The following is a 9,135-nucleotide window of genomic DNA, read 5'->3' as shown; positions in this document are numbered from 1 at the left end:
TGCAGGAGCCAGGAAGGGCAGGAGAACCCATGGGGAGAGCAGGAGGTGGGGACTGTCCTTTTTGGACATCTGGTGACCAAGGTGCTCAGGGAATGAGCCAGGAGAGCCTTCCCTGCTCACATGCCTGCAGTGGGGCCTGTGGGGCTAAGGGAATGAAGTCCACAGGCATAAAGACTGAGTTGGCCATAGAACCACAGACTGGTTTGGATTGGAAGGGACTTTAAAGGTCACTTTGTTCCGCTCTCTGCCATGGGTAAGGACACTTTCCACTAGACCAGCTTGGACTTTTAAGCCCCATCCAACCTGGCCTTGAACATTGACAGGGATGGGGCAGCCACAGCTTTTCTGAGCAACTTGTGCCAGAGCCTCACCTGGGCATGAGGTGAGATCCTTCCTGCACATGGAGTGGGTGGGCATCCATCCCTTGCTGGACCTGGCTGGATCTGCTGTGGCTGGGGCACATCTGGCAGGAGCAGGGAGGGAGGTCATTTGCTGTGGGGTGCAGGTGGTTCAATCACAGCCAAAAGAACCAGAAGGAAGAGGTGCAGTATCAGAGCTCCAAGCACAGAGGTAAGGAAAATCCTATAATTGTCCTGGAAAGCTGGTCAGATGGCTTCATCCATGCCCAAAATCTGGAGTGGTAAAGAAGGAGGAGAATCTGGAGGGGAAAAAAAAGAAAGCAAGCTGACTGGAAGGAGGTGTATCCGAACACCTCAGCAGCACAGGGATGTGAAATGGGGACTCGGATCAGCGTTGGGGATAGAAGGGAAACAGCCCAGTCTGGCTGTGCCACAAGAGAAGTGACACTGCTGCGAACAGGCACTGGAAATACGGACTTTGGAAGTACTTACAGCATGTCCCTGGGTCACACCAGGGATGTTAGAGTGAAGGTCTCCCTTTTAAAGGAGGTTCGATCCTCAGCCATCCCAAGGAAGGGTTGAAGTGGTGTGGCTGCACAGATTTACCTCGCAGAGCCCCTCCCTGGGGTCCTGGCTGGCACGGGGGGCAGAGTATCAGCAGGGATCCTGGACATGCTGCCTCAGCAGCTTCCAGGAGCATCCAGGCTCCTGACACACCATCTGCTTTTGCATTGTCCCTGCCATGGTGCAGAACTCCAGCTGGGAGACACTCAGGGGGACAGTGGCCACAGCTTTGCTCCATCTCTTGCCATCCCAGAGAGAAGGTGCAGACGCCAGTGCCTGGGGCTACACTGAGGCAGGATTTCCTGGGGGAAGGAAGCAGGAGAGGTTGGAGGAGACAGAGGCAGGGTTTGAGTGGTGCTTATTCTCTCCTGGTGAGAGTGGGTGATATGGGTACTGGAAAAGCAACATTTCACTCCTCTGCGTGTCACCGTGAGGGCCATGTCCTCATCTAGCTAGGGGTCCCCCATCACTCTCAGCCAAGGACAAGCCCCAGGGCTGAGGTTGCTCCGGGGTGATCTGGAATGACCTCAGGGGAAGGCACAGCACCGTGCAGCAGGAGAAAGGACGTCACTCAATGTTTCCTCCCACTCCCAAAGGACTGATGTGAACAGGACCACAAGATGCTGCTGTTTTTAAGGCTTCCAGGTATTTATTTTTAAATGTTTTACACCTGAAACAGTTTGTAGTCCTGGGTTCAGGCTGATGTGACAGCCCATGGAGACAGTCCTCTGCTGTGTTGTTGAGGGTGGATGAGGGGTGTTCAAGGTCAATGGGTGTGAGAAATCATGTGGCTGAGCCAGGGGGGATGGACAGAGCCCGTCAGGTCCTGTTTTAACAGTGAGAGACAGTGACTAGTAGACAAATCAAATCCCATTTTCCTCCCAGAATTAGCAGAGCCAAGGATCTGCACTGGCAGCCACAGGGGAGCAGCCCAGTGGTGGCACAGCTGAGACAGGCTATAAATTGTGCAAGACTCTTATGTAAAGGCTTTCAGAAGGGGGTGGCAGAAACCGACTCTGTTTGGAAGGTGACTGACATTCATTAACCCTTCCGTTCATGGGAAGCTGCTTATTTCCATTCCCAGTGCCCTTGGGGCTGGGGGAGAAGGGGAGCAGGGATGCAGGTCAATATCCTTCTGCCTGGCCCTTCAACCCTTTGCCCCCCATTCCAGAATCAACCAGAACTACATTCCCAGTTGGTTTTGTGCCTCTGGAGGAAAATGCTGCTAGAAGAGAGTTAAAAAAAGCCCTGGGGTTACTTGGGTGGGCAGACACTCTCCTCTCTCCACTCCACCCACTTCTCTCTGCTGTCTGTGGGATGTGATGGTGCAGAAGCCCTCTCCAGGCATTTTCCTAGTTCACTGGCTTATTGCATCTGCTTTAAAATCCAGCCTGGAGCCATCTCTTCAGTTAGGCTCACTCCCAAGCAGTGCTTTGCTCCAGATATCCATTACATGCTCCAGCCTCAGGGCTGGAGGCAGCGTGTGTGAAAAATGTGGCACAAATCCCAGCAGAGTGCACCAGGAAGGTGTTTTCTCTGACGTGGCTTAATCTCAGCTGGCATCCAAACCCCATGCAGCCAGTGGGATGGGGTAGAGAACCAGAATAGTGAGGAAACTCGTGGGTTGAGATAAAGACAGTTTAATAGGGAAGGCCAAAGCTTTGTGTGCAAGCAAAAGTAAGCCAGGAATTCATTCCCCACTTCCCATGGGCAGGCAGGAGTTCCACCACTGCCTAATGGTGACTTGGGAAGACAACTGCCAGCACTCCCAGTGTTCCCCCTTCCTCTTTTTTCCTCTTAGTTTACATACTGAAGATAGTGTGGGGTATCCCTGGGATCAGCTGTCTCAGCTGTGACCCCTCTAAACTTCCTGTGCATCCCCAAGCCTGGTCACTTGCAGTGATATGAGGAACAGAAAAGGCCTTGACGCTGTTCAAGAGCTGCTTGGCAACAACAAAACATCCCTGAATTGCCAGCCCTGTGTTCAGCACAAACCCAAACACAGCCCCAGATCAGCTACTGTGGAGGAAATCAATTCTACCCCAGCCAAAACCAGCACGTCCCCATATCCCAGCTTGCTGGGATTGCTTTGCTGGCTGTGAGAGGTTGGAAAGAAAGGGGTTGGGAGAGCTCTGTTGATTGTTTCCCTGGCCAAGTATCAGTCCCTGCCATTTGCCCAGGCCAGTAACCAAAGGGGACAGCCCTCTGCTCTTTGGGGTGTCCGGGCTGCTCCAGGCTTGCCTGTGCCACAGTGGGTGGTTTTCTGGCAAAAAAAGCAGGAGTCAAGGGCTATTCCAGGATGTGATCTGCCACCGCAGCCCTCCAGCACTGGCTCTGGGCTGCCATGTCCTTCCAAAGGTTTGGGTTTGAATGTGAAGTAGAATGCCTTATACTCCTAAATCCAGGTGGATTTTGTTTCTCAAGGACATGGGAAGGAAACGCTTAGTTTGTTACATTGGGAGGTTAGCCCTGTGAGGACCCCCCTGCAGACTTGCCATGCTCTACCCTGGAGTGATGTGTGTTGAAAGGGCTCACTTCCAGCCAGGCATTCCAGTGTGTCTACTCTGCTTCAGTATTCAAACTGGTGGCTTTAAAAATAAATTTTAAAGAAACCCCAAACCTGCTGCCCATTGATATTCCCCTCACAGCTGTCCTTGCAGCATGACTGGGGTATGAATAGAAACATTCCTCTTACCCACGGCTTATCCTCGCAGAGCAACCTCTGCTCTCCAAGCAGCCTCTGGTCCAAAGCTTTCCGCTCCCTGGGCTCAAATCCGACGGTGTCTGCACAGAGCCGGCTTGGAACTCTTCGTATCTTAGAGCTGAGAGTCTTCTCATACTCCCCACCCCCGGCTCGTCCTGCCTGCGGCTCCCTCCTTCCCAGGAAGCCCCTTGCAGCCGGCAGATCCCTCCCCGTCCCGCTACACATCCGTGTGGCAAACTGGAGTTCCCAGCTTCAGCTTTCCACAGCACTTGCTGCCCTGTACAGAAAACCTCATTTGCTTCAATTGAAGCCTCCCTGTTGATTTAATTAATGCAAATCGAGACGTGTTAAACCTCCTTGTAATTACCATAACGCTGTTGGGGGAGTTGGGGGGTGTCTGTTTTGTTTGGGGTTTTTTTTCCTTGTATTTTTAAGGAAAATTGTAAGGTCTGGATTCACCACAGGCTGTGAAGGTCCAGGGCCCTGCCGGCTGAGCCCAGGGTGTGCAGTGGGAACACACGAGCTCTGCTAGAGGACCTCGGTGCCCAGTCAGAGGCTTCAGTACCAGCCTTGAAGAGCAGTGTGGACACAGGTGCAATGCTTACCCAAGCCCAAACCCAGCCAGCACCTTCTTGAGCAGAATTCCTTTGATTGGTGAGTATATACTGGGGTTTATGTTTTTTCTTTTTTCATTGGAAAATCAAAACTTTGCTCTGGGTGATGTTCTGAAGGAAAATCAACTTTCTTGATCTGCGAAGCAAATTTTTATGATTGAATCCTTGAGCTGAAAACCCCAAATGCTGCAGTCATGAGGGTTTCAGCTTAATGTTGTCATATCCCCACGTTCCTGCCATGCTGGGTTCTGGGGCAGGACAGACCCTTGGGATGCAGAGCTGGACACGTGCTTGCCCGGCTTCAGTGCTCTGTGCTCCGAGTGGTGCTTGCTGAGTTCCCTGTCCTTCAAAATGCAACACTGGGGCCAAGAGGGCTCCCATTCCCTCACCCAGCAGCATTGAGGGTATTTTAAGGGCACATTTGAGGGGATTTATGGTTTTTCTGACAGTTTTAGCTCTGCAGCAGAAGTTCCCTTTCAGGCTGGAGCATTCTCTTGCTAACCTAGAGATGATTCCTGAATAAACAGGGATAAAAGGGACTGAGGAGGAAAACTGAAGTGCTGGAGGAGAGGAGGAGCCATGGGAGGGCTCTCCAGTTCCAGGCTACTCTTAAAAAGCTCCTGAAAGAGATTGAAATTATCTATTTTGGTCAACATCTAGCTTTCCCTCATTTTAGGAGGGACAGGCTGAGCTCAGCTGGCTCCTTCTTTGCACACCAGTGTGGGGAGCGGGAGAACAGGGAGCTGGGTAAGGAGGAGACCCCAAAGGTCTCATCCTCCTTTTTATCCCTTTAGCTTATATTTTGACTCCAGACTGAGGTGTAGGAATGTACTGAGACTGTCAGCACCCTTCCCTGGGTGACACAGTGTCACTGGATGCTTCAAACTACCACCTTCAGGCTGCCTTGTCCCCTCATGCTGATAGTGGCTCTGTGATATTCATCACGCAAGGCCTTGGTTTGCATTTGTTTTGGGGAGTTGTTTTTTTAAAAATTTAATTAAAACACATAGCCCTTATGTTGCCCATTGCATGAGGCTGTCTCTCTGGATGTGGATTTTGGTGTACAGCAACAGCTTTCTGGTTTCAATGCCTAAAAGACAGGGATGTTTTTTCACTAGAAAGTCTGTCTTTGTCTGCTCTCACAGCCACAGTGGAAGTGTCAGGTTCTTTTGTCTTTTAATTTATATATTGATCTATTACAGACTCAAATCAGGAGAAGAAAACAGCAGAGGGCAAATGTTAAGTGTGGGTATTATTTCCACACTGCTGTTGCTGAGCTTCCAGAGGAACTGAGCAGAAATGAACCCATTTTCATGGGGAATTGTCACTGGAGATGGGAGGGGGACTGCTTATTGTCCTGAGAGGATCTAAAACATGCAAACACAAATCTGGGCTCCTCAAACTGAAGTCAAAAGATGCCATACACTCACCCCCCTACCCCCCCCCCCCCAAGCTGTTTCCTTGGCTCACAAATCCTGTGGGAAGAGGCATGTTTTATTCTGCCCATAGTGTCAGATCTAATCCATAAACACCTATAGAATTCCAGGGAAAAATGAGCTGTGGCTGTTGCTCTGGGTAGGTTGGGATCTGCTGCATTCCCTGGATGTGAGGAAGGGGGGACACTTTGAAATCCTGCCTTTCAGTCAGAATTCAGCCTTGTGCTGTGTGTCCGAAAGACCCCGGCATTTGAGAACTGCAAACCCACCTGCTCCCCAGACAGCAGATCTCCTGAAAAATAAAAACTTGTTCCCATTTGGCTGTGCACTGATTTGGACAGGGAAACCACTCTGATATCAGGTGGCCCAAGAGCTCTGTATTGAGAATTAGTTTCAAATTTGCTCTTTGCAGGAGCAGGCTTGGTCTGGGGGGGTTTACAAGCTCATTCATATTGTTTATTTGATATGGAGAAAGTCATATTACTTTAAGAGGATTTCCATCCCTGAACTCCTCCCATCGTGACACCTCCAAAACACATTTTCTCTTGAAATGGTGGGAGTATTTTTAACCACATCACACCAGGGAAGTATTAATAGCACAAAGGACTTGCTGAGCTGCTGGTGGAGTTGAATTCATATTTTAAATTCAAGGAACTAATTAGGAACTGGGGAATAATTAGTGGTATAACCAGTTTTCTTCCTCCTCCCCATCTTATTTTCAAAGATCCAAAGCAAATGTTCTATGGTTGTTGAATACTTTATGGCTTCTCCATGCATTGCTATTCCATGGTAGCTGTCAGAATAACACCATCTCCTTTACTGTGTCCCAGCTGAAATGGCTGACTTTGACACTTTTCAAATCTAATTTGTGCATCTTCTGTTGGCTCATACACCAAAAACCACGCCATAATCCCTTTTTATTTGTGCTTCTCCCCAGCCCCTCACTACCACAGGGTGATGCAGCTCAGAGCAGCACAGTTATTTTTTAATCCCCACTAGTGAGATGTTTACAGGCTTCCTTGAATAGGAAAGCTCTTGGTGCTCCATATGGAAATGCAAATTTGTGAGCTCCAGTTTGGAGCAGAAAGGGAAAAGCAAGGAGGATGCAGAGAAATGGGTTGAGGCTCCCAGCTCAGTTGGGAGCAAGAAGAGGGGGGAAGCAACGTGAGGAGATCTCTAGGACAGCTTCCAATACGTGTTTCTGCATGTAGTGCAGCTGGGAGCCAGCATCCACAGGGATCTGGCCTTACATTTGCCAGGAAAACACACCCACCCAGGAATATCCTGCAGGATCTGCTAGTGCCATGAAGGAAACAACCAGCTCTGGAACTGGCCCTGCTCGAGGGAGTGGCTGCAAGAGCTCTGCTTAATGTGAAATCTCTGCTCTCTAATAATAGTTGGGCTTGTGCTGGAGACTTTTTCTCACTCTTGCCTCTCCCTAGCCACCTGTTTTCAAGAAACTTGGGGAATTCGTGTCACCGAGCCCTTATCCACAATTGTTGGAGCAGCCCAGACTAAAGCTAAAAGCTGGGGAAGAGGACTAGGCAGAGATACAGTAGGAATTTGAACATGTAAACCCTCATTTTCTTAGGAAGCAAAGGATGAGAAACATGCCAGAAGGCTAGGAAGGGTGTTCTGCTGTTTCTTTGACCAGGCTGAGTCAGAGGCAGACCTAACTTGTTCGGCATCCTGAGGATGAAGGTGCTCGTAGTGGGTACCACAGTCCCTGACCCTATATTAGAGTCTGTGGCTGTTTCAGTGTGTTTGAGAATTTTTTGGAAGAGGAACAGAGTTCTGGAGCCTCTGTCTTTATTTCATTAGCAGTGCTTCTGCTCTAGGGCCTTGTCAGCCCCCATGACCACAGTATTTGGGTATCTTGCAACACGTGGCTGCATTTGAAGAGGTGAACACGATATTTCAGGGTTATATTGCCCCAATATCCAGGCAATTAATTAGTATTTTCATCTCTGTTGCTGCAGCTGCAATTGCCATCTGTTCTGAGCACTTTTACTTGTCTCATTTAATGGAGGAAGTAACAGATTCAAGTGAATTTCTCAAGAAACAACCTGGCAATGAAAGCCAGGCACGTTGCCTGATTTGAAAAAAATTAATTACTTCTAACAGCAAATTGGCAAGTGCAAATTTATTCCGAAGGGAACATAATCATAATGGTGTTTTTCAGCATAAATATAATACACCTCTAGTAAACAAATATCAATTACCTTAAACATTTCTTGCCTGTGGAAAAGCTTTCATTGTGAGGGAGACACTCCCTAAAAGTCTTGTTTGATTCTTCAGTTCCATGGGCTCCCCGGATGCATTTGGACTAAAATGTTGTTTTATCAGATCAATGAGACCTTTGTAACCACTAATGTTCCTTGCAAGGCCTTTGTTGGGTAGGGGCACATTGGCACAGACAGTGTGAGGGTGAGGATGCTGCAGGGGAGGGAGGGGGGAAATGGCTCAATGTTAACACGACAACTGAGAAACATAAAATCGCAGAATTGTTAGGGCTGGAAAAGTCTAAGATCAATGACTTTCATTGATGGAAAGAAATCTTGTAGCCAAAAAGAACATTTTTTTAGCTACTGTCTGTTCTATCAGGTTATTTATAGAATCTCTTAAACTGATTGGCTCAGGTCAAATAATAGATTGGATTTCTAGTTTTAAAATAAACTTTGCTAATTCAGTGACTGTTCCCAGCCTTAGCAAACACTTGCTAATATTATTTACCAAGGTGTTTTTAAACTTCCTCTGATTAACAAATAGGCTGTCAGTCCCTCCACCACCAGTGCTTAAGGCTGGCAATTTAATACTCAGAAAGCACATTTTCTTATTGGAGATTAAATATTTTTGCAAGTTAAAAGAGCTGCCGTGGGCTGAGTTGTCACCTAATTATGTCAGTCACTTTGTGGGATGTTTTGATAAGAACATCAGAGGAAATGCTTTAATCTTTATGCTAAATCTGGTCACGTCCCAAATTCATGTACCAGGAGTCCTTCCAATGAGACCTTGATTTATCTGTTTCACCAAGAGCAGAGTGGGCTGAGAGGAAGCCGAAGGGTTTGTGGTGGGAATGAGCCTCCCCCAAACACTGACCTTGGTTGCCAGTTGCATGAGGGCAACGAGTTTAAGTGGTTGCTGTTATCACCAGCTCAAATTCTTCACTGGTCGTAGTCGCTGCTCATATTCCTAAATTACAAAGCCTTTGCCCTTTCTACTCTGGGAATATCTTCTGCAAGTTCTGCTGCAAGCCTTTGTTTTCCTCAAGATGCATAAATTCATCCAGCATAAATTCCTTCTGATGTTAAATTTGGGTGTGAAATGGTATTTTCTTTCTTGAACCCAAAGTTGAGGCTAAATATGACATGTTGGAGGATATTTCTCCCACCACTGCCTGCTCTTTTAGTGGTAAAACTGGAATTAACACACAAAAATGCTTTTGTTGGTGATAAGGA

Source organism: Pithys albifrons, chromosome 24, assembly GCF_047495875.1.
Source record: "Pithys albifrons albifrons isolate INPA30051 chromosome 24, PitAlb_v1, whole genome shotgun sequence".
Classification (NCBI taxonomy): domain Eukaryota; kingdom Metazoa; phylum Chordata; class Aves; order Passeriformes; family Thamnophilidae; genus Pithys; species Pithys albifrons.
The sequence above is the reverse complement of the archived record's forward strand: the minus strand, read 5'-3'. Positions refer to the sequence as shown.